Below are 25,507 nucleotides of genomic sequence, written 5' to 3'. Positions count from 1 at the left end.
TAAGTCTTGAACTATACAAAGTATTTCAATGGTTGGAATCTGCATGATATACTAGTTACTATGGTAATCTAATTAGTTACTATGGTAATCTAATTAGTTACTATGGTCATCTAATTAGTTACTATGGTAATCTAATTAGTTAATATGGTCATCTAATTAGTTACTATGGTCATCTAATTAGTTTGTATGGTAATGTAAGCTACGAGGCACCAAGCAGTGTGGGTGGGGAGCGTTTCCACAGAGTGCTTCTAGAGCAGGGTTGTCAAACGTACGGCCCGGGGGCCGGATCAGGCCCGCGGACAGGTTTTATCCGGCCCGCGGGATGACTTTGCTAAGTATAAAAATTAACCTGAAATTTTTGAATGAAAGAAACATCTGTTCTAAATGTGGCCACTGGATGTCGCAATAGCAATTATTTGTATCTTTGTAGATGATGCTATATATGTACAAAATAAACCACATGGTGTTAGTGCACCAGTCGAGGAAAATGATCAAACTACATAAATAACATCCTGTAATTTGATTTTGATGTACATTTTTTATCTTGATAGATTGAAAATCAACACCAAGGAGTTGACTGATGAACATTATCACATAATTTATTCAAAAAATATAAATAACGACAAATAAAGATAGAATACTATTAACCGCAAAATGTAAGTGTAAAACCCAATAACATTATGATTACAATTTCAGAATGTGCTTGTTCTATTTTTAAACAAAGAAAACCATACCATCTGAAGTCTTTATTTTTAAGTTATCGTGCCGGGATTTTACCAGTCCGGCCCACTCGGGTGTAGATTTTTCTCCATGTGGCCCCCGATCTAAAATGAGTTTGACACCCCTGTTCTAGAGCCTGAAATGTGTGTGTCAGGGACAGACGTGGAAGGAGATTTTTTACAACAAAGTTCTGCAATAAAAGTGATATTATATCAGATTGTAGGTGGGTTTTTTTTTTACTCTTCACGTTTATATTTTGCCGTGTTTGCTGAATTTTCGTTGTGTTTCGCTTGATCGTAAATAATGTAGATCGAGAAGGGGTGTGAGAAGTGAAATAGGATCGACGTTCATATGTTGTCAATATTCAGTGTTTTATGCTTCATAGTCAATATTGTAAATCCCACATTATTGTCATGTACTTTGTGGGTGTCTCATTCAGTAGAAAATGTAAAATTCTATCCCGTTTTTTAAGGCGGTCTGTCATAACGTTTTTAGCATTCAATCAGACATTATTGTGAGGTTTTGTATTAGTGTTAGGACTCAAACACACATACTGTACAGCACATGTTCACAGCTTATGTGTGTGTGTGTGTGTGTGTGTGTGTGTGTGTGTGTGTGTGTGTGTGTGTGTGTGTGTGTGTGTGTGTGTGTGTGTGTGTGTGTGTGTGTGTGTGTGTGTGTGTGTGTGTGTGTGTGTGTGTGTGTGTGTGTGTGTGTGTGTGTGTGTGTGTGTGCGTGCGCATATTTATATATATATATATACAGTATATATACATAGATCAGGGGTGTCAAACTCATTTTAGATCGGGGGCCACATGGAGAAAAATCTACTCCCAAGTGGGCCGGACTGGTAAAATCACTGCACGATAACTTTTACACATGGTTTTCTTTGTTTAAAAATAGAACAAGCACATTCTGAAAATGTACAAATCATAATGTTGTTGGGTTTTTTTTACACTTACATGTTGTGGTTAATAGTATTCTACCTTTAATAGTTGTTATTTATACTTTCTGAATAAATTATGTGATAATGTTCATCAGCCAACTCATTGGTGTTAATTTTCAATCTATCAAGATAAAAATATAATATCAAAATCAAATTAGTATGTTATTCATGTCGTTTGCTCATTTTCCTCGACTGATATACTAACATCATGTAGGTTTTTGTTTTTACATATGTAACATCATCTACAAAGATACAAATAATTGTTATTGCGACATCTAGTGGACACATTTAAAACAGCAGTTTATTTCATAGAAAAATGTTGGTTCATTTTATACTTGGCAAAGTCATCCCGCGGGCCGGATAAAACCTGTTGGCGGGCCTGATTCGGCCCGCGGGCCTTATGTTTGACACGGCTGACATAGATAGATAGATATACCGGCCCCCAGACACGTTTTTTTCTCTAAATGTGGCCCCCGAGTCAAAATAAATGCCCAGGCCTGGGTTAGTGCATGTGCCTCACAATACAAAGGTCCTGAGTAGTCCTGAGTTCAATCCCGGGCTCGGGATCTTTCTGTGTGGAGTTTGCATGTTCTCCCCGTGACTGCGTGGGTTCCCTCCGGGTAGTCTGGCTTCCTCCCACCTCCAAAAACATGCACCTGGGGATAGGTTGATTGGCAACACTAAATTTGATTGATTGATGGAGACTTTTATTAGTAGATTGCACAGTACAGTACATATTCCGTACAATTGACCACTAAATGGTAACACCCGAATAAGTTCAACTTGTTTAAGTCGGGGTCCACGTTAATCAACTCATGGTAAATTGGCCCTAGTGTGTGAATGTGAGTGTGAATGTTGTCTGTCTGTCTGTGTTGGCCCTGTGATGAGGTGGCGACTTGTCCAGGGTGTACCCCGCCTTCCGCCCGAATGCAGCTGAGATAGGCACTTCCTTGTGGTCTCACTATATGTGTTGGTTATGCTCTGGAGTAAATCAAATGTATTGACATGCAAGCTTTTTTTCCTCGCTTAAAACATTATTGTCAACTGAATATACTTTTGAGGAGGTAAAAATCCCCAAACATAAGTAACATTTGATCATCTAAGACTGAAATAGTTGGATTGGAAAATATGAATGTATTAAATATTGTCATGATCCGTGGCCCGGATCATGTTTTGTTATGTTCTGTTAATTTTGTTAGTTCCCTGTTTGTGCACCTCTGGGTTTGTTTTAGTTTCCATGGGGATTAATTGGGTTCACCTGCCTCTGATTAGTGGTCGGCACGCTCAGCTGCTGTCAACCACTAATCAGAGAGCTTTTTATTCACCTCGCTCGCCATGTTGGGGTCGCATCTTTATGCAGGGTTGTTCTCCCAGGATGCAGACGGACAACTCCGGACGAAAGCGTGGAGGTAGGAATATGATTCATTGTCATAAATCCTACACATTACAAAAAGACAGGAACCAAACAAAAGAAAAGTGTGCCGTTCGCACGAGAAGCTAAAGAACCAAAACTTAGCACAGGAATCATTAGCCAGAAAACAGAAATACCAACGTGACTGTTGCATACAGCAAACAAGGTGAATAAAAAGTTCTCTGATTAGTGGTTGACAGCAGCTGAGCATGCCGACCACTAATGAGAGGCAGGTGAACCCAGTTAATCCCCATGGAAACTAAAACAAACCCAGAGGTGCACAAATAGGAACTAAGGGAGTCCAAAACTAACGGATCATGACAAATATTTACAGCAGTTTTGGGTGGATTTTAAATTTAATCATGATCTTTAATGTGTTTGAGTTTGCTCGATGTAGTTGTTTTATTCTATTACATAAAACCGTATATTTATGTAAACATACCGGCCTTTATGGAGATAAAGAACACCAAATTATGTTTTATATGTATAAAATCAAGTACCATATTTTCTGGACTACGATACATTTTAGAAGAAAAAAAGATTTTTTCATATACCGTATTAGCCGCAGATATGTTACATTATGAAATGAGATATTTACATAGAAAGATTTTGTAAATGTTTTTTTTTATAAACCTCAATTGTTTCCAAACGGTGCCTGCAACAGGGCAGTAAAACGGCTGATCAAACAAAACACAAAAGTCATTTATGTCTTTATTCATCTTCCTCCTGTGCACTGAAACCACCCAAGTCGTCTTCTCCAGTGTCGGAGTTGAAGATGTTTATCAGGATTCTTTTTCCTTGTACTTTGTAAACACTTTTGAGTTGGAACCGTTTCTTAAAGTGGATAATTTTAGTACATTGAATCACAAATATTGAAATTCAACGATTTGGTGCATTTGCAAACAGCTAAAATGATGTACAAAGCAAACTATAACCTGCTACCCAAGAATGTACAACAATTATTCCTAACAAAAGAGGAGAAATATAACCTTAGAGAAAAATCTAATTTAAAACATTTGTATGCTCGTACAACACTTAAAACTTTTAGCATATCTGTATGTGGAATTATGTTACCAAAATAGCATAATTTTAGTTTTACGGAGATTCAAAGAGTCTGTTTTTGTCAAACCGTCTTTTTAATTTGGTTAATTTCTTCTGTTATTATTTGTATTATCTTCTGTGTGTTCTCTCCTGAACCAAACGCTGTTGTATCATCCGCAAATAATACCAACTTTGAATCTTTTGTAACTTTACAAATGTCATTTATACAGAGACTGAACAATTTTTGGTCCTAGTATTGGACATGTTAAGGATGACATGGGGGACTGGACTTTATTAGCCAGTCAATAGTGGAGTGTCAACGGCGGCAAATAAGGCTGATAACGAGGCGCATGTGAGCAGACAGTGCAGTATTGATACCAATTAGATGAATGAATGTGGAGGTGAGTGATAGATGACTGCCGACAGGAGATCTACGAGCTCGTTGTGTCTTCATTATCCTCAGATAATGATATTGTTTTTCAAATCACCTGACATTCTATACTGTGTATATGTACATAATGTATCCATTTTTTTAACGTCATTTTTTATATACATGTTACAGGTTATATATATTTTATTATTGAATGTATCAAATGTGATACATTTTGGCTTTTTGTGCCATCCATTTGCCTTTTTAAAGCATCACATGGATTCAATTCTTTCGGATGTTAATAAACTTCTCAATCGATCAAAAAGAGTAAAACAGCGAATAATCAAGCGCACGAACACAACTCTTCTTCACAACCCCGCTCCTCCTCCTCGTCTTTGCGCACAAACACTTTTGCCTGGTCCTGCCCTCAGTGCAGCTTTGACGTGCTTGGCCTTTTATTATGTTCCGGACACTGTTTTTCCTGAGGCTGGAATGTGGACAGGAATGTGTTGTTGCTCTGCGAGCGCTCATAGGGGAGAAACACCTATCATACTCTATGGTGCTGCAGGAGAGAGAGATAAAAAAAAGAGAAGAAGAAAAAAACAAGACCCTTGCGCAAGAAGAAGAAGAAGAAGAAGAGTCCATGAGTGTGGGTTCTCCTCAGAGTGGTTGTTTTTCCACCAGGCTTTGTCTCTGCTTTTCATTACAGCTGTTAGCATGCTTTGTGCTCAGGCCAGGTCTTGCGTAACAAGGCCGCTTGTCATTGGCTGACTCCTGCTACGAACCCCCCCAGCACTCACAACACGCCGCCATCAAACACCTCTACCCACTTTAGGCCGCGCAAGGCAGATGCCATCAAATGTTTCTCATTAAAAACCTCACCCCCGCCGTATTAGAAATACTTCACATTTCACACAAGTCTGGACCTGACCTGGCTGGCCGCACCATTAGGTACAGCCGCGCCGCATGAATACAGGGCTAGTGTCAAAAGTGGTGTTGTAACAATACCAATATTTTGGTACCGGTACTAAAATGATTTTGGTACTTTTCGATACTTTTCTAAATAAAGGGGACCACAAAAAATTGCATTATTGGCTTTATTTTAACAAAAAAATCTTAGGGTACATTAAACATATGTTTATTATTGCAAGTTAAAGGCCTACTGAAATGATTGTTTTTTATTTAAACGGGAATAGCAGATCCATTCTATGTGTCATACTTGATCATTTCGCGATCTTGCCATATTTTTGCTGAAAGGATTTAGTAGAGAAAATCGACGATAAAGTTCGCAACTTTTGCTCGCTGATTTAAAAAAAAGCCTTGCCTGTACCGGAAGTAGCGTGACGTCACAGGAGCTAGTATTCCTCACAATTCCCCATTGTTTACAATGGAGCGAGAGAGATTCGGACCGAGAAAGTGACGATTACCCCATTAATTTGAGCGAGGATGAAAGATTCGTAGATGAGGAACATTACAGTGAACGACTTGAGAGGCAGTGATGGACGTATCTTTTTTCGCTCTGACCGTAACTTAGGTACAAGCTGGCTCACTGGATTCCACACTCTCCTTTTTCTATTGTGGATCACGGATTTGTATTTTAAACCACCTCGGATACTATATCCTCTTGAAAATGAGAGTCGAGCACGCGAAATGGACATTTAAAGTGACTTTTATCTCCAAGACAATACATCGGTGACACACTTAGCTACTGAGCTAACGTGCTAGCGTCGTTCTCAAATGAAGATAGAAACAAAATAAATAAACCCCTGACTGGAAGGATAGACAGAAGACCAACAATAATATTAAACCATGTACATGTAACTACACGGTTAATAATTCTCAGCCTGGTAAGGCTTAACTATGCTGTTGGTAACGACGCTAAGGCTAATTTAGCAACTTAGCAACCGGACCTCACAGAACTATGTACTCTCTCCTTTTTCTATTGTGGATCACGGATTTGTATTTTAAACCACCTCGGATACTATATCCTCTTGAAAATGAGAGTCGAGCACGCGAAATAGACATTTAAAGTGACTTTTATCTCCAAGACAATACATCGGTGACACACTTAGCTACTGAGCTAACGTGCTAGCATCGTTCTCAAATGAAGATAGAAACAAAATAAATAAACCCCTGACTGGAAGGATAGACAGAAGACCAACAATAATATTAAACCATGTACATGTAACTACACGGTTAAAAATTCTCAGCCTGGTAAGGCTTAACTATGCTGTTGCTAACGACGCTAAGGCTAATTTAGCAACTTAGCAACCGGACCTCACAGAACTATGATCAAACATTAGCGCTCCACCTACGCCAGCCAGCCCTCATCTGCTCATCAACAGCCGCGCTCACCTGCGTTCCAGCGATCAATCGGCGCGACGAAGGACTTCATCCGTGGGTTTGGCGGCAAGCATCGGCTAGGCGTCAGGGTAAGTAGTCCTTGTTGTGTTGCTGTAAGTATTGTAATGCCCCGCAGTGGAGAAGGAGTCACACAGACGAGGATGCGCTGCTCAATCGCTTTAACAAGCGGTAACTGGTTGTAGTTCAAAAAGTAACGCACACACATACACGAGCTGCTGTTAGCCAAAACTCACGCTCACACACACTCAAGTTCTCCGCCAACTCACTCGTTCCCCAAACCCTTAAAGACACAGTACATTAATGCAAATATCACAGATATTACAGTATTGTACTTAGCCGCTAAGACGCCGATCGATCCCACCTACAACGTTCTTCTTTGCAGTCTCCATTGTTCATTAAACAAATTGCAAAAGATTCACCAACACAGATGTCCAGAATACTGTGGAATTTTGTCGAAGAAAACAAGAGGCTTTTCTATCGGGTCCGATGGGGTCCAACCACTTCCGTTGCTTTTGTGACGTCACGCGCATAAATCATATCCAAAGGAGTTTTTCAACCGGAAGTGTGGCTGGAATTTTAAAATTGCACTTTATACGTTAACCCGGCCGTATTGGCATGTGTTGCAATGTTAAGATTTCATCATTGATATATAAACTATCAGACTGCGTGGTTGGTAGTAGTGGCTTTCAGTAGGCCTTTAAGTCCTTAAATAAAATAATGAACATACTAGACAACTTGTCTTTTAGTAGTAAGTAAACAAACAAAGGCTCCTAATTAGTCTGCTGATGTATGCAGTAACATATTGTGTCATGTATCATTCTATTATTTTGTCAACATTATTAAGGACAAGTGGTTGAAAATTAATTATTAATCTACTTGTTCATTTACTGTTAATATCTGCTTACTTTCTCTTTTAACATGTTCTATCTACACTTCTGGTAAAATGTAATAATCATTTATTCTTCTGTTGTTTGATACTATACATTAGTTTTGGATAATACCACAAATTTGGGTATCAATCCGATACCAGGTCGTTACAGGATCATACATTGGTCATATTCAAAGTCCTCATGTGTCCAGGGACATATTTCCTGAGTTTATAAACATAACATACATTTTAAAATAACGAAAGAAGATGTTGTGATGCCAAAAAATATTGACGTAATCATAGTAGTATCAACTAGATAAGTGCCTGTACTTGATATCATAACAGTGGATGTTAGGTGTAGATCCACCAATGGCGTTTGTTTACATTTTGACGCCGGTGAGCTACGGTGTGTAGTGAAGCATGTTTAGCTATTCCTCGTCCTGCAGGGATGATACTTGTATTAAACATACTTTATTTGTCGCCATGGAGACCAGGATTAGTGATTTAGAAGTAGCTAAAACACTGCCGACGGCGGATGGACATTAGCCGCTAGCTAGCTAGCCATGTCTTAAAGCACCTCTTCCTGAGGGCGTTTCAGTGTTATAACTTCACCTTTATCTTTAGTTTTTAAGCCAAAATGCGTCCGTTCTCCCTTTTCTGTCTACACACTGTGTCTGCTTGTAAGTACTCCGTGATTGTGCGCTGCCGAACATGCTCGTCTGCTCGTAAAACCAGCAATGTCACGACGTGACTTCAACACGGGCGCGGGGGGGTGCGGGACCGGTACTTTTCAGAGGCGGTATAGTACCGAAAATGATACCCTAGTCCGGGGGTCGGCAACCCGCGGCTCTAGAGCCGCATGCTGCTCTTTAGCGCCGCCCTAGTGGCTCTCTGGAGATTTTTCAAAAATGTATGAAGAATGGAAAAAGATGAGGGGAAAAAAATCTATTTTTTTGTTTTAGTATGGTTTCTGTAGGAGGACAAACATGACACAAACCTCCCTAATTGTTATAAAACACACTGTTTATATTAAACATGCTTCACTGATTCGAGTATTTGGCGAGCGCCGTTTTGTCCTACTTATTTTGGCGGTCCTTGAACTCACCGTATAGTATGTTTACATGTATTGATTGATATAACTTTCTCCGACTTTCTAGGACGTGTTTTATGCCACTTTTTCTGTCTCATTTTGTCCACCATGCTTTTAACGTTGTGCGTGAATGCACAAAGGTGAGTTTTGTTGATGTTATTGACTTGTGTGGAGTGCTAATCAGACATATTTGGTCACTGCATGACTGCAAGCTAATCGATGCTAACATGCTATTTAGGCTAGCGATGTGTACATATTGCATCATTAGGCCTCATTTGTAGCTATATTTGAGCTCATTTAGTTTCCTTTAAGTCCTCTTAATTACATTTATATCTCATGACACATGTAATATGGCTTTTAATTTTTTGCGGCTCCAGACAGATTTGTTTTTGTATTTTTGGTCCAATATGGCTCTTTCAACATTTTGGGTTGCCGACCCCTGCCCTAGTCAAAAGTCATAATTAATTTCAACATGTATGCGGCACATAGTCATTTTGATAGTAGGCTATTATAGACACTTACCTCATGCGTTGCCTTCATTATAACACTTATATACGGCATTTAATTTTTTGCGGCTCCAGACAGATTTGTATTTTTGGTCCAATATGGCTCTTTCAACGTTTTGGGTTGCCAACCCCTGCCCTAACCTAAAAGCCCAACTCCACCCCTAAACTCTGGTTGGATTTGTCTTCTTTTTTCCGTCGTGTTGCAGTAAAATACAGCAGCGTTGTATTATGAAGCGATGTCACACTTACACAGGCCGAAGCACAAATGACCAAAGACTATAAAAAATGGGACCCATTACTTCCCTGCTTGGCACTCAGCATCAAGGGTTGGAATTGGGGGTTAAATCACCAAAAATGATTGCCGGGCACGGCCACCGCTGCTGCTCACTGCTCCCCTCACCTCCCAGGGGGTGAACAAGGGGATGGGTCAAATGCAGAGGACAAATTTCACCACACCTAGTGTGTGTGTAACAATCATTGGTACTATTTTTTTTTTTTTTTTAAATGACCGAGTGAGTTTTGACAGGAAAGGAATCGAGGGTGTCCTATATAGTATGATTCATGCCGTAGAATTATACAAGTCAAATGGAAGCTATCTCTTCTCCCGTGTTGATGGATCGTGTTGTGCGCTTAATGCAAATGCCACATCAGCGGAGGACGGTTTCTAACGTAAACCTGCAGTAATTGAGCCCTGACGCGGTGATGAATGGAAGAGCCGGGACGCGCAAACACGCGTGACGCATGCGGGATTTAGTCCAAAAGAAATAGTGGCAGGCTCATCCTTCACCAGGGCCCACTCACGGACCTATTTGTCCCAGCGGGGTTACCAAGGGGGACGGAGGGACGGGGGGGGGGGGGGGGGCTACAGGAGACAAGCCTGATCAAATGTATGAGAACATCATTGAGTGATGGCTGTTGATGGAGACCACCTGGGGGATTGCATCCAGGGGGTGTTTGTTTATCAGTGGCTAGTTTGAGCAAGGGGTTGGGGGGAGTAAATGGGTGGCTATCCCCCCCCCCCCCCATACCTCCAACCCCTTACTGCTATAGCGTCACGGTGCTTCACATTAGTGTGATTGAAGGGAAGCGATGGCCCACATCCAGACAGCGTCTTTGTTACTCGCCATCGCTCAGATGCTAGCTAACTGTTATTATTTATGCATGCCCCCCCGATGTTCATATAGTAACATACTTGCCAACCCCGGGGCCACTATTATCACAAATTTCTCCCGATTTCCACCCGGACAGCAATATTGCTACACCATCAGTATAATACGTGTGTTCTGTCTAATTATGTACCCGCATCTGTTTTTGTATAGGCTATGTTTTAATTTAATTTAATTACATTTAGCATAAATAAGGCATATCTTGATGAATAATTGTATGCAATGTATGCCTTTTTTGTTGTTGTATTATTGATTGTATTTATTGAACTATCACCACCATCCACAATTTGCACAGGTACTGTGGACAGCTTTTTAATTTGTTACTTTACTTTACTTTGTTACTGTTATTTTGTTTGTCTAATAAATGAATACTGTGAAATTCAAGTATTTGATTTTTCTTATATATATGTGTATATATATATATATTAGTACAGCCAAAAGTTTGGACACGCTTTCTCCTCATTCAATGCGTTTTCTTTATTTTCATGACTATTTACATTGTAGATTGTCACTGAAGGCTTCAAAACTATGAATGAACACATGTGGAGTTATGTACTTACACAAAAAAATGTCAAATAACTGAAACCATGTTTTATATTCTAGTTTCTTCAAAATAGCCACCCTTTGCTCTGATTACTGCTTTGCACACTCTTGGCATTCTCTCGGTGAGCTTCAAGCACGCCTGTGAAGTGAAAACCATTGCAGGTGACTACCTCTTTAAGCTGATCGAGAGAATGCCAAGAGTGTGGCTATTTTCGGAATACATATGTATATATATATATATATATTAGGGCTGTGAATCTTTGGGTGTCCCACGATTCGATTCAATATCGATTCTTGGGGTCACGATTAGATTCAAAATCAATTTTTTTTTCAATTTGACACGATTCTCGATTCAAAAACGATTTTTTTCCCGATTCAAAAGGATTCTGTATTCATTCAATACATAGGATTTCAGCAGGATCTACCCCAGTCTGCTGACATGCAAGCAGAGTAGTAGATGTTTGTAAAAAGCTTTTATAATTGTAAAGGACAATGTTTTATCAACTGATTGCAATAATGTACATTTGTTTTAACTATTAAATGAACCAAAAATATGACTTATTTTATCTTTGTGAAAATATTGGACACAGTGTGTTGTCAAGCTTATGAGATGTGATGCAAGTGTAAGCCACTGTGACACTATTGTTCTTTTTTTCTTTTTTTTATAAATGTCTAATGATAATGTCAATGAGGGATTTTTAATCACTGCTATGTTGAAATTGTAACTAATATTGATACTGTTGTTGATAATATTCATTTTTGTTTCACTACTTTTGGATTGTTCTGTGTCGTGTTTGTGTCTCCTCTCAATTGCTCTGTTTATTGCAGTTCTGAGTGTTGTTGGGTCGGGTTTGGTTTTGGAATTGGATTGCATTGTTATGGTATTGCTGTGTATTGTTTTGTTGGATTGATTAATTAAAAAAATAAAAAATCGATTTTTTAAAAATGAGAATCGATTCAGAATCGCACAACGTGAGAATCGCGTATATATATATATATATATATATATATATATATATGTGTATATATATATATGTATATATATATATATATATATATATATATATATATATATATATATATATATATATATATATATATATATATATATATATATATATATATATATATATATATATATATATATATATATATAATACATAAATGTGTGTGTATATATTAGTACAGGCCAAAAGTTTGGACACACTTTCTCCTCATTCAATGCGTTTTCTTTATTTTCATGACTATTTACATTGTAGATTGTCACTGAAGGCTTCAAAACTATGAAACACACTCTTGGCATTCTCTCTGTGAGCTTCAAGCACGCCTGTGAAGTGAAAACCATTGCAGGTGACTACCTCTTTAAGCTGATCGAGAGAATGCCAAGAGTGTGGCTATTTTCGGAATATATATATATATTATGTATGTATGTATGTATCAGTGGCGTGCAGTCACTAGAGGCAGGGGAGGCACGGCCTCACCTGCCATCATGGAAAGAAAAAAAAAAAGTAAAAAGAAAAAAAATTAATTAAATTGTTATATGTATCCAGTGATTATACTAAAGTTATTTTCCATTTAACTTCACCAGTTTTAGATTAATTTTATTTTTATTTTCACATTTGCCGTTCAAATACTGAAAAGAGACGGTGCGGTGATCAGCAGCCAATTGAGGCACGTCACTGATTTGTGCCTCAACATGGATTGTGCGCAATGACTCGGCTAACTGCTGGCCTGCTGTGCAGTGAGACCGTATTGCTATATGAATTATATTATACATTTCCATAGTTTAGTTAGCTGAGGTATATAATGTACAGTGTATTTTGTCAACAACTGTATGTGTGTAACGTATTTCTTGTGCTGAGCGATCATAGAACTGGAGGCTCGTCTCATAACCCCGCCTCCTGGTGCCAAGCATCTCCGCCGCAGAATGCACCGCCCGACGGGAGCGCCACACCAACCAAAGCCCACACCCAAACCCTCCACGTGCAAGACCGAATCCACCCAAAAAAAGTCACTTAACAAGAAGCCAAAAAGTGCAAAAACAACAATGCTCGCGCGGCGCGCCGGAGGAGCCGTGAACAGGGACACAACATTAGGTACACCTGCAGACTGCAGCGCGGATTTCATATTTCATTCATTCACAACTCTTCCAACACGAACACCACTGCTCCCGCACTTATAAGTAAAGGTAAGACCATAATAACGTTTTTTTTTTATTAAATGTGCTTTTTTGTGTGCTACAGTTTGTAAGTGTAAAGTTAAAGTTAAGTATACCAATGATTGTCACACACACACTAGGTGTGGTGAAATTTGTCCTCTGCATTTGACCCATCCCCTTGTTCACCCCCTGGGAGGTGAGGGGAGCAGTGGGGAGCAGTGGGCAGCAGCGGCACCGTGCCTGGGAATAATTTTTGGTGATTTAACCCCCAATTCCAACCCTTGATGCTGAGTGCCAAGCAGGGAAGAATGCTGGTATGAGCTTTTAAACATAACCCGTTAACTGCTGCCAATCAAATGGTGAATAAGATACTCTTTAGGGTTCATATGTTTGTAAATCTGACTGTGATGAAGTCAGTGCCTCACCTGACATGAACCTCACCGCACGCCACTGGTATGTATGTATATGTGTGTGTGTATATATATATATATATATATATATATATATATATATATATATATATATATATATATATATATATATATATATATATATATATATATATATATATATTATATGAAACCCACCACGACCCTTTTGAATATCTCCCTAATTGTGAGGTCTCAAGGTAGGCAAGTATGTCTAGTAATGACATCTCTTCGTGTTTTGCTGGCGCCTGCTTGCATCAGTTTACAACAGAAGTAAGATGGTGGTACTTGCCATTCAAGGCTGTTCTTGAAGTGCCGCCATAGAAAGAACACGTCCCTGCATTCAGAACGTGCGTCATTGGGTGCTCGGGCCAAGATAAGATTCCTGAGAATTTCCAAAAAGAATTGTGACAGAGATTAGACATTGTAACTGGCGTCTGCACACATGTCCTCACTTGTACAATAGTTACATTTTGTGATGTAATAAAGCGTTCGCTGGTGTGAATGTCAGTTAGCAACACTAAGAATGAAATGGAATCCCAACACATTGTTTCAAATAGTGGCTAGTTAGCTCTAGTGATGTGCGATACCACTGATTTCCAACCCGATACCGTTTTCTTATATTCAGCTCTGTATGTAGTGTCTCCAAGAAGTCTACACCCGTGATTCTCAAATAACCACTTGATTAAAGTACAGTGTCTTATTTTCCTACATTTAAACACAGCATTACTGTTCAAAGTGTGTGTAATGGACAACAATATTAAATAATGCATGTTAAACAAAACCACTGGCTTGTTTTAAACGAATACTTAGGCCTACTACGCTACTGTGTTTTCATGTTGGTCATTATGGTGGTACTTGTGAGCACCCTTTTGAGAGAAAAAAAAAAAGGAAAACTGACAAAAAAAAGAAGAACATTTCTATTGCCATTCAAGCCCCAGAAGATCATTTTGAAAATCAAGACAAAACATTATATTTTACCTTTCAATGTATTCTCATCTACCAACCTTTTGTCTTTTCGACACTTAAATCTCCCATGTAATGTAGCACATAATTTTTAGTTTTTTTATTAGAACATTATTAACATTGAAAATGTCATGTAAAAGTCTATAACATTCATGCAAAGAACTCCGAAAACGTTTCCCTTTTGGCAACTCTATCCTGTAGCCACGCCCCCTCGGGTAATATACTTCCGGTGTTGTGACCTCTGTTTATGTCAAAAATATACTTTCTTGCTGGCTACAAATAAATGCTCTAGAACAGGGGTGTCAAACTCATTTTAGCTCAGGGGCCGCATGGACGAAAGTCTATTCCCAAGTGGGCCGTAATGGTAAAATCATGGCATGATAACTTAAAAATAAAGACAAATCCAGGTAGTTTACTTTGTTTTACTTTGGCCAAAAACAGAACAAGCACATTATGAAAACGTACAAATCACAAATAATCCTCTGGACAAAACACTTCAATTTGGTTGAAAATTCTGAGGAAATTGGTGCAGCTTCAAAAACACAATGAGCTGAGATGTTGTCTCAGTGTGTCTACAAAGCCAGGATTAAACGTTAAATCACAGTCTTTCTGGGATTTAACAAAAAAACACAACGTATAAACTCTCCGAGGTTTCAAATACCTAATTTGTCATGTCCACGTATCAATCCAGTGCTAACTCAACACACCGTCAGAAACGGAGGTAAAAACTATTCAAAAGGGTTAAATTCACTTGTCTTGTGTTTGACAGAGACATTTTGGGGCAACAAGGGTGCCAAATGACGATGTGTTCGAAGCAGAAGACACAAAATGGCAGGTTTTAAGTTTCATGTGGGTCGAGGAGGAAGAGCCACGGTCCCCAAAAGTGTACATACATCAATGTTAATATTTGGTTACATGTCCCTTGGCAAGTTTCACTGCAATAAGGCGCTTTTGGTAGCCATCCACAAGCTTCTGGCAAGCTTCTGGTTGAATTTTTGACCACTCCTCTTGACAAAATTGGTGCAGTTCAGCTAAATTTGTTGGTTTTCTGACATGGACTTGTTTCTTCAGCATTGTCCACACGTTTAAGTCAGAACTTTGGGAATATTCTACCCTGATTTAGCCATTCCTTTACCACTTTTGACGTGTGTTTGGGGACATTGTCCTGTTGGAACACCCAACTGCGCCAAAGACCCAACCTTCTTTTTCATTGTCCCATTTACTCTCTGTAAAGCACCAGTTCCATTGGCAGCAAAACAGACCAAGAGCATAATACTACCACCACCATGCTTGACGGTAGGCTAGGTGTTCCTGGGATTAAAGACCTCCCCTTTCCTCCTCCAAACATATTGCTGGGTATTGTGGCCAAACAGCTCAATTTTTATTTCATCTGACCACAGAACTGTCTTCCAGAAGGTCTTATCTTTGTCCATGTGATGTCAGATGAAACAAAAACTCGAGACAGCCATGACGTTATGTCCTTCACAAGTGTATGTAAACTTTTGAGACACTCATGATTTAGGGCTATATAAGTAAACATTGATTGATTGATTGATTTTGACCACGACTGTATGTCACTCCCCCTTTCCCCATTTGTTACACAGAAAGAAGTCGATGCCAACAATTACTGCTACTGTATCGTGGCTGAAGCTGCAAAACAAACAAACCAAAAAAACGAAACGTTTTGTCTGATGAGACAAAAAAAGAAAAAGGGAGACGACCCGGATAAAAGGACAGTCAAGGATCAACATTGGCCCGGCTCTCACTCGCTAGCGTGAGCTCAAAGCCGAGGGGGGATTTCCGACAGATACTGCCTTAGCTTTGTTCCTGCTTTACTGGTAAGTGACTTTCGATGCTAAAATCAAACTGACAATGCTAATTAAGATTAAAGATTAAAGTACCAATGATTGTCACACACACACTAGATGTGGTGAAATTTGTCCTCTGCATTTGACCCATCCCCTTGGGGAGCAGTGGGCAGCAGCGGCACCGCGCCCGGGAATCATTTTGGTGATTTAACCCCCAACTCCAACCGTTGATGCTGAGTACCAAGCAGGGAGGGAAACGGGTCCCATTTTTATAGTCTTTGGTATGACTCGGCTGGGATTTGAACTCCAACCTACCGATCTCAGGGCGGACACTCTAACCACTAGGCCATGTTAGCTATCGCAAATTTGCGTGGTAGCAATAACTAGCCACTATACTTTGATAGTTCGCAGTTCCACACTGACACGACCAGCCACGCAACAAACTCAAAAGTACTGTAAAAAGAAAAAACAGTGCGATGACTCCAAACCGCAAATATAAAGTTTGAGTAAAATCTGTAGGTTCCTACTGTGGAAAGACCAGTCATACTTGTCATGTCTGTGTGATCATGTTTTGTTCTAGTCATGTTCGGTTTTGTTTCTGTCAATATGTGGACTATGGGTTGTTGTGCTTTCCCGGAATGCAACAGAAAGTTGGCGCGGGCAAGACGTGAATGTAAGTACATGATTTATTAACCCTAACAAACTACAAAAAAAGGAAGCAAACAAAAGGCGCGCACAATGGCGGAGAACAACGAATGAAACAAAAGTGCACAAAGAGTCCAAAAACAAAACCGAACATGACTAAAACAAAACTTGATCACACAGACATGACAATACTGAGTCATCGTGGTATAATGGTGTCAGTTTGTATGTACGTGATCTGACAAGTTACGACGCTATGCGCTGGTACTCATGGGAACTGTGGTCTTCCTTCAGGCAAAACACCACTGGCGCTGCCAAGATCTACCAAAACTGAAAGTTCTTAAAGGAGCTATTTGGAACATTTACACAGATGCCTCGAGGGCACCAGTTTTCTAAAGTATTTTACGCAGTATATCCCGCCCTCTCAAGGCTTCTCGTACATAATGACGTAATTAGGTACGTAACACATTAGCTTTAGGTGTTGTTAGCTAATAATAGCAATTTGGATAGTTAACATTAGCTGTCACTGAATGTATATTCTATCATAACAACATCATGACTGAGAATTGTTTGTTGCTTCTCTTGGACTGCTTTTGTATGTGTGTACGCACTTCCTACGCGTACTTGTTGACGAGACCGGGTGAGTGACTGTCGTAAACACCACTCATTTTATTCAGGCCGGTAAAAAATGTCATCACATGCATTTTTGTAATTGTGAAAAATATAGACAATTGTCAAGCCAATGGGTTCTGTTCAACCACTAAGCGGTAGCATAAACTAGCCCAGGGGTCGGCAACCCAAAACGTTGAAAGAGCCATGTTGGACCAAAAATACAATAACCTAATCTGTCTGGAGCCGCAAAAAAGGAAACGTCTTATATAAGTGTTATAATGAAGGCAACACATGACGTAAGTGTTTATATTAGCTATAATAGCCTACTATCAAAATGACTATGGGTCGCAGGCTGAAGCAAACCTTCTTTGACAGAAATATTGAAATGTAATATTTATTCTACACATTTTTACAACATTAGAAACCATTAGTAAATCAGAGTCTACTCAGACGGTGAGATAACTCCTGGAAATTACTGGCATTTAATGGCCAAAGGTACAGATGTGTGTGTCCAAGTTCAAGGAAACGGCAGGCTGTCTTTTTTTAAATAGATTTATTACAATCTTTGGCAAGCTAGGTAATGTTTGCTGTGGTCTGGGACAACATGGCACACAAACAACGATCAGAAATACAGCCAAAATTACATTCAGATAATGTGTCATGAGACATGCACAACTAAATTATATACAAAGAGGATAAAAGTAAAGGATATTAAATGAGCTCAAATATACCTACAAATGAGGCATACTGATGAGTTAAGTTACATACAGCTAGCCTAAATAGCATGTTAGCATTGATTAGCTTGCAGTCATGCACTGACCAAATATGCCTGATTAGCACTCCAACAAGTCAATAACATCAACAAAGCGCACCTTTGTGCATTCACGCACAGCTTAAAACGTTTGGTGGACAGAATGAGACAAAGAAGGAGTGGAAGATTTTACATGTAAACAAACTGTTGCGTCACAGTCCACAATATGGGGGTCCAGCCTTAGACTGATATTTTTTTTTTACTCTTCCCCCTTTGCCAATGTCACCTTTTTCCCACCTTTTTTAAGGAGCGCTGTAAGTGGCTGATCCGTTGGCGGCCCCGTCTTGTCCCCTTGTAACGTATGTCTGCTCTTAGTGGGACTGTGCCGAAAATGAAATTTCAGTTCTTATGTGTCTTGTACATGTTAAAGAATGGACAACAATAAAGCATCTTGATCTTGAATATGGTGATTTCAAGAACCGCCGATATTAGTAGGACAAAACAATGTTCACCAAAGACTCTCATCAGTGAAGCATACACACAAACATATTAAACAGTGGTGCTTTCTAACAATTGGGAAGGTTTGTGTCATGTTTGTTCTCAAACAAAAAACTTTTTTTCCCCCCCATCTTTTCCCATTTTCAAATCCTTTTTTAAAAATGCTCCAGAGACCCACTAGGGTGGCACTAAAGAGCCGCGGGTTGCTGACCCCTGAGCTAGCCAGTGGTGTTCTTGTTATATTTTTTGCTTTGCAAAATGTAACTGAGGAATTTGCTCACAGGCTTTAAGTTTGTTTCAACCAGATAAATCTATGTTTTAACAGTGTAGTCTTTGATTGATTGATTGATTGAAACTTTTATTAGTAGATTGCACAGTTCAGTACATATTCCGTACAATTGACCACTAAATGGTAACACCCGAATAAGTTTTTCAACTTGTTTAAGTCAGGGTCCACGTAAATCAATTCATGGTACAAATATATACTATCATCATAATACAGTCATCACACAAGTTAAACATCGGAGTATATACATTGAAATATTTACATTATTTACAATCCGGGGGGTGGGATGAGGAGGGTTTGATTGACATCAGCACTTCAGTCATCAACAATTGCTTCATCAGAGAAATGGGCATTGAAACAGTGTAGGTCTAACTTGGTAGGATATGTACAGCGAGCAGAGAACATAGTGAGTTCAGAAAGGATAAGAACAAGTATATACATTAGAAATACATTTGAAGTCAGTTGGCTCAGTGTGACTAAGTCGAGCAATATTTACATTTTTCTGTCTTCTAAGTCTCTTTTTTAAAACTACCTGTTTCATGTTTCGGTTTTAACCACATTAAACCATGTTTGGAATAATGTTCTATTTGGAACTTCTTGTTTGGGCTTTCGCTCATACATCATCATTGTAAGTTTGCTTTTAACCGCATGAAACCATGTTTTTAACAGTGTAGCCAGTTAGCTCAGTGTGGCTAATGCTAGCAATGTTTACCTTTTTTCTGTGAACGCATTTTTTTATTTTTTTTAACTTCCTGTCTCTTTTGTTTAAACCTTTGCTTACAATTGCCAGTTATGTTTAACCACACGAAACCATGTTTTTATGGCGTACCATGTTAGCTCAGACGGGCTAACGCTAGCCGATGTTATCTTTTTAAAACCACGAGACTTCCTGTGTGTCTTTTTTTACATGCAATGCCACATTTCGCAGCTGTTGGTTTGTTTTAAACTCACAAATGTGAAACAGGAAGTAGCTTACCCGCCTACGCTGCTTGTTTCCTTTTTTGCAGTTCCTCTTAACGACGGAATATTACCACATATTTGAAGAGACTTTTGCAAAGATTGCCGCAGTGAGCGTATTGAGACGATGCTATGCTATGGTCAACATTGCAGCAGCATGAGAACGTAAACAACTGACCAGATGATTGCTTTTTTGTCCTGCTGACCACAGTTTGTGTCCAACAACCACATCCATCCATCATGCTCGCTGCATGAAGGACATCACTTTTATCAGGGAATTCTCCTGTGTGCTCCTGGGAATGTTGCGGTTATGCACAGTTATCTCATCTCAAGCACGTATCGTGCCAGGCCTCAAGATGACGCGGCCCGAAAAATGTGAGCAGATAAAAGCCGTAGGCACGTATAAAAAAAAAACACTGGCTCATTAGCATAAATGGTGGTTTAACATATGGCGGCAGTTCGGAACAGGACATGCCTTCTTGCCTGGTAACAAAAGGCTCTCTTGTCATTATATAAAGGGAAACTATTTTTTTTTAAATAATTTAAAAGGTAAGATTTTATGGATGTAAAGTCATCATTTTACATAATATTCAGTATAAAAACATATTAATTTTGTTTTTTTAAAGTAGTATTTTTATAAGAAGGAAAGTTTTAATAGTCAAAGAAATGAGTTAATATTTTAAAGGAATAGAGTCAGAATTAAGTTAAAAAAATATAAAAATATGCGATCGATGACAACTTTACATATAGAAAAAAGTATATAATTTTAGGGGATTCAAATGCAATTTATTTTAGTTAAGTCATAATTGAAAAGAAAAGTTTATAAAATGTCATGATGTAAAGTCCTCATATATATGTATGTATGTATGTATGTATATATATATATGTATGTATGTATGTATATGTATGTATGTATGTATATAATGAGAAATAGACAGCAATTTAGTGAGAATAATTTAAAAGGTAAGATTTTATGGATGCAAAGTCGTCATTTTACATGAACAAAATATTCAGTATAAAAGCATCTTAATTTTATTTTAAAAAGTAGTATTTTAATAAGAAGGCAATCTGTAATAGTCAAAGAAATTAGTTAATATTTTAAAGGAATATAGTCATAATTAAGTTAAGAAAATATGCGATCGATGACAACTTTACATATAGGAAAAAAGTATATAATTTTAGGGGATTCAAATGCAATTTATTTTAGTTAAGTCATAATTGAAAAGAAAAGTTTATAAAATGTCATGATGTAAAGTCCTCATATATATGTATGTATGTATGCATGTATGTATGTATATATATGTGTGTGTATGTATGTATGTATGTATATATATGTATGTATATAATGAGAAATAGACAGCAATTTAGTGAGAATAATTTAAAAGGTAAGATTTTATGGATGCAAAGTCGTCATTTTACATGAACAAAATATTCAGTATAAAAGCATCTTAATTTTATTTTAAAAAGTAGTATTTTAATAAGAAGGCAATCTGTAATAGTCAAAGAAATTAGTTAATATTTTAAAGGAATAGAGTCATAATTAAGTTAAGAAAATATGCAATCGATGACAACTTTACATATAGAAAAAAAGCATATAATTTTAGGGGATTCAAATGCAATTTATTTTAGTTAAGTCATAATTGGAAAGAAAAGTTTAAAAAAATGTCATTATGTAAAGTCCTCTAAGGTGCGCGCCTGTGCAATTGCGCACTGCTCAAGCGTCCTCTGCCACGCACAAAATCAAATAAAAAAAATAAGCGCATAACAATTTTCGACACACGGACACGACAGAGAAAACAGTTTTCGTCATCATTGTTCAAATATTGTAACATCTGTTTTTGGACATGAATTCCATCCATCACTTTACTGAGCAAAACTCTTTATTGTCGGCCATAAACACATCACCAAAACATTAGTAAAAAAAATGATATCTAGCAAAAGTGGTCATTTTCTGCAGTACAAACCAGACCAAAAGCAACTTTGTTATATCAACAGCAGCCGCTCGCTCTTTCTCACTTGCGCCAACACATGCACATATGGCACTTAGCCAGTGATGCGTTTACAGCCACACAAAAAGTCGGACAACTCCAAAACCACACATAAAGTGTCATTCCAGGTCGTTACACTATGATTTACCAATCAAACGTGTGCTTATTCTAGTGTCATTTATTAGGAATCTTAATTGATAAATATTAATCATGAAATGCTGTTAGTATATTAAATAAATACTAATTAAAATATATTTTTTACAAACAGGAAGTTGCAGGAATGTACACATGATCCCCTGCTTACATCTCATTGTGCAACATGTGAATGTTTTAATGGGAACTAAATGCAATGTCTGAAAGGGGTACAAATTATTTCCAAAGCAGGACCTCCACCCAGACAAACAATACAAGTACACAGTTCATGAAAAACAATATTTTTTGTTATTGTCATTGTAAGTGGGCCTAAACACTTCTATTAGAACATCATCTCATGGAAATGACTGCTGTCATTTGATTATAATAATAAGAGAATGTTGTCTATCTGTGTTGGCCCTGCGATGAGGTGGGGACTTGTCCAGGGTGTACACCGCCTTCCGCCCGAATGCAGCTGAGATAGGCTCCAGCACCCCCCGCAACCCCGAAAAGGACAAGCGGTAGAAAATGGATGGATGGATGGATGGAGATTGAACTTATTTAGTCAGGTTTGGCACAGGTGTGCTGCTGGTGTAGGAATGCTCAGGGAGTTTTTGCAATTGCTCACACACATGAAAAATTAGAGGGAACATTGGACTCATAACCATCTCAGGAAAATGTCATGTTGTTATCACAGAATTGTCATATTTTAATGAGAATTAATTTAAAATATTTGGAGGAAAAAATGTATCCCTTTTATGGACATTTATTTTATTCGAATAACGTCATAAAATTTTTAGAAAAAGCCACCATTTTATTAGCATACAATCTTAATTTTATGAGACAATACAATATTCAATATATTCCAGGGGACGGGGAGAAATGAAGCTAAAAATACTCTCATATTATTTGCTATATAAGTACAATAAAATGTCATATCAAAAGGAAAAACACACATTTTCCAAAAAGAAAAGTTGAACATTATAAGACTGCTAAAAAAACATTTAATTGTAACTATGAGAACAAACATCAATATTGTATGGGAATAATGTACTAAATAGTAACATCGCTCTGTCAAGTGTTGATTTAAGAACCAGATTATTAGCATGCGCTCATAATAATTATGTTGTCGTAGTAGTTTGTTGTTTTGCTCGTAACCTTGCCATCGTCATTTGAATTGGTAATGATAAAAAAGCTTTCACCTGAGGAAACATTTGCCACACCCTTGCAGCCGGAACACGCATGTGCACCTGCCAAATAGTGAGTCACAGGCCGCAGTGGGCGGGCCCACCAGGGCAGGAACCTACATTCACTTCATTGAACGCATTCATGAGGTCACCGCCTCCTGGGTCGCCTCCTGCACATTCACACATCTCTTCTGTGATTGCCACACCCACCCACTCTTTGTCTTACCTGCCTCTTTCGGTGTGCGTGTGAGAAAGATCTGAGAAAAGAGCACAAATGTATACATAAAAAAATGTATTCATAACACTTAACATTCTTGCACAAGAGGTAAAATATTAAATAACACAAAAGTAACACAATTAGTGCATTATGGGCATGTTTACAAAATGATATAAATGTTGGGCTAATTTAACATAAGAATAGTCTTATAATAGTTATTTTTAGACGAGAATAAAGTCAGAATTTTATGAGAATAAAGTCAGAATAGTTCAAGTAAAAATGATTGTTTTATCAGAATAAAATAACAATTTTATGATATTCAGAGAACCAAAACATTTTGTGAAAATAAGTTGTAATTTAAGTATTATCATGCTCAACAAAATGTGTCATTTTATTAGAATATAGTCGTCATTTTATGATAATGTAGTCATAATATTCAGAGGGAGAAAAACAATATTTTACCAAAATATGTTTTGAACAAAGCCCCAATTTTTGGATAAAAAAAAATGTTTCCCTCTATGAGAATAAAGATGCAATTAAATGACAATTAAAAAAAAATAATAGATCATATGAATAAATAAAGTCATGATATCCTAATATTCTTTTACTGAGAATAAAATCTTAATTTTATGAAAGAATTGTCATTATATTTACAGAATTAAATGATTGTATTGCCAAAATAAGGCCAATGTTTTATGAAAATAGTCTTCATAATCAGAGAAAAACAAGTTTTAGTTTTTTAGTCATTAGAAATAAATGGTATTTTTAATGAGAATATACTTGCAATTTAATGAGATAAAAATGTTGATGTTATATAAAAATAAAAATCATCAGAATAAAAGTAAGAATAAAGTCATACAAGACCAAGTAAAAATGACATAATTTTATGAGAATAGTCACACTGGAATGAGAATAAAGTGTGAATGTTCTGTGGGAAAAATGTATCATTTATGAGAATAAGATCATACCAGTCATAATTCTTTGAGAATAAAGCACACATTGAATGGGAATATAGTCATAACGTCAGAATAATAATAATAATAATTTTGCCAAATTAAAGTATTAGTTTTATGAAAAGCCTTCATATTAAGAGAATACTTGAACATTTTTTGAGAATAAATTCTACATTTAATGAGAATAAAATTCAAATACTCTAAAAATCAAAAATGTTCATCAGAATAAAGATGCAGTTTAATGAGAGTCAAAACTGAATATTCTAAGAAATGCTATCATTTATGAAAATGTGATTATCATTTAATAGTAATAATATTCACTGAAATATAGTCATCATTTTATGAAAACAAAGTCGTAATTTTCTGATATATTAAAAAAATTTTTGAAAATAAAGTGGAAATCTAATGAGAATAAATTCTGAATATTCTGGGGGGAAAAAACATAATTATGAGGAAAAAATGGCATAACTCTATGAATTTAAAGTCACATTTTATTGATAATCTACTTAGAAAAAATATCAGGGGCATTAGATGGTTATGTTTGCAACATCACAGCCTTTTTAGGGTGTGTAAAAGAGGGCTTTTGCATTAGCACACTTCTCTGGTAAGAGGAAGTGGTTGTTTACTGTACGCTCTGCAGGCAAAGTTACACAACAACATGACACCACTCATGCATTACGAGAGCGAGAGTGTGTGTGCATGTGTGTGTGTGTGTGTGTGTGCGTGCACGTGTGTGTGTGTGTGTGTAAGTGTTCTTGTATTTTACCCTTCTTGAGACATCAACAAGGAAAAGTACCGTCCATATGAGGACCGGTGAACAAGTTAGGGCCGAAATCATGGTCCCAATATGGAAAACCATTGCATCTAATAGAGGGCCAAATACTAGAGTCCGTGAACAT

The 25,507-nt window shown here is 37.6% G+C and overlaps 1 long non-coding RNA gene across 1 annotated transcript in view; it reads left to right on the top strand.

Moving 5' to 3' along the window:
• The first annotated feature begins 15,807 nt into the window (after positions 1-15,807).
• Positions 15,808-25,507, top strand: part of LOC133664418 (uncharacterized) — a 36,524-nt gene continuing 26,824 nt past the window's right edge. The window contains exons 1-3 of the long non-coding RNA XR_009828579.1: positions 15,808-15,873; positions 15,978-16,067; positions 16,182-16,415. This is a non-coding gene — a long non-coding RNA (uncharacterized LOC133664418). The remainder of the gene's footprint in view (positions 15,874-15,977; positions 16,068-16,181; positions 16,416-25,507) is intronic.

This window comes from Entelurus aequoreus, linkage group LG14 (assembly GCF_033978785.1).
Source record: "Entelurus aequoreus isolate RoL-2023_Sb linkage group LG14, RoL_Eaeq_v1.1, whole genome shotgun sequence".
Taxonomy (NCBI): domain Eukaryota; kingdom Metazoa; phylum Chordata; class Actinopteri; order Syngnathiformes; family Syngnathidae; genus Entelurus; species Entelurus aequoreus.
Note: the sequence above shows the minus strand (reverse complement) of the source record. Positions and strands in the feature narration are given on the sequence as shown.